This window comes from Pinus tabuliformis, chromosome 7 (assembly GCF_031772625.1).
Source record: "Pinus tabuliformis cultivar Carrire ecotype Pingquan chromosome 7, CPIR1, whole genome shotgun sequence".
NCBI classification, from domain to species: Eukaryota; Viridiplantae; Streptophyta; class Pinopsida; order Pinales; family Pinaceae; genus Pinus; species Pinus tabuliformis.
In genome coordinates this window covers 835061135-835065936 of record NC_142293.1, presented here as the reverse complement: position 1 = coordinate 835065936, position 4802 = coordinate 835061135, and positions in this window count along the sequence as shown.

Here is a 4802-nt window from a genome sequence, read left to right as displayed (position 1 = left end):
GGGCGGTCAGGGTTCAAATCCCCACCCACACATATTAGTGTTAAGCCCCAAGGGTTAGCTCAACTGGTCAAGTCCCCATTGTTAAGTACCTCACCGATCGGGAGGTCACGGGGTCAATTCTCCTCAACGCCCTTAGGGTTAGGCCTTGCTAGTGTGGTTGACAGGCTTTAAAGGTTCCCTTCAAGGTTGATCTGCCCAAATTTCCCTATGGGAAAAAAAATACATATTGGTTACCATAATCATCAAACTTCACCATTAAATGCAAATATATTACCATCTCTTTATGACTGAAATATCATTGAAATTCAAATACTTAAACATATACAAGAATTTTCAACCATTTGTCATACACCTATATAGGGAATTCAACATCCCACTTCCACATAGGAATCGCATCCCTCAAAGTCAATATGAGCATTTTATCATCCCAATAAGCATGCACGTAATATTCAATACAGAGGAGCATAAGAAAGTACCATTACATTAACACCTTGGAATTAAGCTACTCCTCAACATTACAAAGGGAAGAACATACTTCAACATTAGTTTATGCACTTAATAGATAATGAATATTTACATCACAACACATACATGTGCAGATAGATAGACACTTATCTTAAAATGAAGAACCTGACAATTGATATTGGGAATTTGACTTTCCTCCCAACCTTAGATGATTTGCAACCAATTCTTTCTTGCAGTTGTCACCTCCGAGCCAAATTCCAGAGCTTTAGGACAGTTCTTTCATAGAAACAAGTTGACTATATTAACTAAAACAGAGTGTTCTAAGGCTACACCGCCTTCACCCACCAACTACCTAATTAAACAGAAAAAACAATGAGCCACTTCACTCACACACAATCATCATCCCCTCAAGGAATTAACTCATCATCATCTGTTGAAACAAGGTGACTCAAGGATACATTACCTTAACCCATCATCTATACAACCATTCATTTAAGATAGGGAACACTTTCTTTTTACATGGAGCGACTTATAAGGCAATATCCAAACATCTCTAGGGATTTAAACACATAGAGTATCAATTTAGATATGGAGAAAGAGATATATAGTTAATGATAAGGAGGTTATATCATTTTTGTTACTGCTAAAGGAACAAGAGTGCACTCTCCAGTACTTTAGTGGAACTTCCACCTGTGTTCTTAGCCCTACTCCATGGAACTACCATTAGGCGTTATCAACCCACTAGCCCTATGTGACTCCACCATTCAAAAGTTATCAACCAGTATAGTGTTCAGTGGATCTATTAGCCCTATAAAGCATGTGGGTAATGCAATTTTAATTTTTTAGGAAACCTCACTTTTTATGTCATTCTCATGGTTGCTCTGTCATAAACCATTTATTCTTATGGACTAAACCAACCCACTTGGTTGTCATACTCCTGTCTATTTTCACTACCCTTTACTCATACAATGGGCTTCATTCTAGTTTACCTCCCTCATTGGATTCCACTAAGCTCTTCCCCATAGTTCCATTATCTTACTTCCACACCCAACAAGCTTCCCAAGACCCAAAACATAGAAGGAAAAACGAAAGGAAGGTGAAAAATTCATAACAATTTATAAAAACGATACAAAACATAAAAAGTGTAGCATGGACATGCGCAAGTCAACAATAAAGTAGTATACCCAATATGAGCGCAAGTCAATAGATAAAAAACAATAAATCAAGTATTAAAATGAGTCTGGATACACTAATGCATAAAAATATTCAATATTTAAAACAACTTAATCCCCATGAGTTATGGAATTTCTCAATGCTTCATGAGTTAGGCTCAACCCAAGCCCTCTCCATGATTTCATTCAGTCTCCTTACTAGTCAGTCATCTCAGTTGTTTGATGCTAGGTGAAAAAATCATATATTTTCCATGGCTAAATGAGTTCCAAGTATGATTCAGGCTACATCCTCCACCATTTGTGCTTCTTGCATGGTATGTAGTCTTGGCTAACTTATCTATATTTGGGGGTAGTCTCTACGCAAGTGGATTTCCATGCATTTTTAACACACTATGGGCTTCCTCCAAGGCATACCCCCTTCTTTGGATTGAGAAATTCGACCCTCATAAGCTGTGTTGAATGTTTGTTGAGTTTTACCTACATTGGTGGTGAATCTTGTTGCCTTCTTCTCAAGATGATGTCCCAAATTTCCTTGCCTTTTTCCTCCAAGTCCTTTCATTAAAATGAGTATTAAACACTGACATGAGTCCATTATTAGTAGTAGTGCTTTAACTTCCTAACCATGTCATCCAAGGTCTATGGCTCATCAAATTCGATCCTATCCTTGAAGGATTATGGCAACCAACTAACAAATCGAATGCACCAGGAAAATAATGGGAGACATACAGAGTAATACATGTTGGTTACTGGGGTGGGCAGGGTTCAAATCCCCACCACAAATATTAGTTTTAAGCCCCAAGGGTTAGCTCAAATGATCGAGTTCCTGTTTTTAAGTACCTCGCTGATCGGGAGGTCACAGGGTCAATTCTCCTCAACGCCCTTAGGGTTAGGCCTTACTAGTCTGGTCGACAGGCTTTAAAAGATTCCCTTCGGGGTTGATCTGCCCAGATTTTCTTATGGGAAAAAAATACATGTTGGTTACCATAATCATCAAACTTCACCATTAAAGGCAAATATATTACCATCTCTTTATGACTGAAATATCATTGAAATTCAAATACTTAAACATATACAAGATTTTTCAACCATTCGTCATATACCTATATAAGGAATTCAACATCCCACTTCCACATAGGAATCCCATCCCTCAAAGTCAATATGAGCATTTTATCATCCCAATAAGCATGCACGTAATATTCAATACAGAGAAGCATAAGAAAGTACCATTACATTAACACCTTGGAATTAAGCTACTCCTCAACATTACAAAGGGAAGAACATACTTCAACATTAGTTTATGCACTTAATAGATAATGAATATTTACATCACAACTCATACATGTGCAGATAGATAGACACTTATCTTAAAATGAAGAACCTGACAATTGAGATTGGGACTTTGACTTTCCACCCAACCTTAGATGAGTTGCAACCAATTCTTTCTTACAGTTGTCACCTCCGAGCCAAATTCCAGAGCTTGAGGACAATTCTTTCATAGAAACAAGTTGATTATATTAACTAAAACAGAGTGTTCTAAGGCTACACCGCCTTCACCCACCAGCTACCTAATTAAACAAATAAAACAATGAGCCACTTCACTCACACACAATCATCATCCCCTCAAGGAAATAACCCATCATCATCTGTTGAAACAAGGTGACTCAAGGATACACTACCTTCACCCATCAAGTATAAAACCATTCATATAAGATAGGGAACACTTTCTTTTTACACGAAGTGACTTATAAGGCAATATCCCAACATCTCTAGGGATTTAAACACATAGAGTATCAATTTATATATGGAGAAGGAGATATATAGTTAATGATAAGGAGGTTATATCATTTGTGTTACTCCTGAAGGAACAAGAGTGCACTCTCCAACACTTTAGTGGAACTTCCACCTGTGTTTTTAGCCCTACTCCATGGAACTACCATTAGGTGTTATCAACCCACTAGCCCTATGTGACTCCACCATTCAAAAATTATCAACCAGTATAGTGTTCAGTGAATCTATTAGCTCTATAAAGCACAACCACTGCTCAATTATTATCAGCCAACAAGCCTTTTGGGTTCCTTAGTTTGACTACCATCTGAGCTCACTCTATGATTATCAGCCAACAAGCCCCATGGATTTCTCAGTTATGTTATCATCAAAGTGTTTCCGTTCTCCCTCAATTCTCTCAAAGATGCTAACTTTTTCTCTTCCTTCTCAATGAATATACTTGGTCACCAATATCCTCTCATCCTCCACTTTTTTATTCCCTTTCTCTCTACCTGCGCATATGCAGATCATGCCTAATACTCTGTTGTGTTGTCTTAAGTGAGATAAGGAAAATTCCTCTCTTCAGACCTGCTTCGATATCCACTTCTCATCCATTCTAACTGTGAAAGAATGTGTCTCCCCTCATCCTCATATCACCATGTCTCCCACATACAAAACCATTGGTATTTCATGGTACACATGGACAAATTTCATGGTGTAGCATGACCCATCTTCTTCATTAAATTTTTTCCCTTTCTTGCTTACAATTATGCCCAAAAGATACATGGGTATTTCCTTCATTTTCAATTGAATTGAATACATAGTCAAGCCATTAAATATCACTAAGTCAATCCATGACTAATATTTAAAATAGCCAAGCCCTCAAGTAATATCCCTCCTCAAGCAATGAAATTTTTGTCCCTTTCCTTAGGCCCTTTCTAAATTTTACAATTAGATAATTACAAAGAATTATTACAATGTTTACAATGGGAAACTAAACCGCAGGGGATGTCACAATCCCCATCCCCTTAGAGGAACATTGTCCTCAAGATTCTCATTCCCAAACACAAAAGAAAACATGTTTAACCCAAGAATAAATTATTTGGAGCTTTATATTTACAACTCAATTACCATTACAATTCGCATATACAATTGCTCACCCAACAACTAAATGAATATGAAAAATTATTCTTGGATCAACCACTTTATGTGGCTCCTTTGCAATCTTCTTGGTGCTTTTGTTGTGCACTTTGATATCTTCAAGTTGCTGCTTGTTTTTCCTACGACCAACTCCATTCACCTAGACTATGAAATTCACATGCTTCCCTGTAAAATGGCACACAATCTCTCATGAGATTTATCATAAAGAAATCCTAATAGTTAAAATTATACCTCTTATCT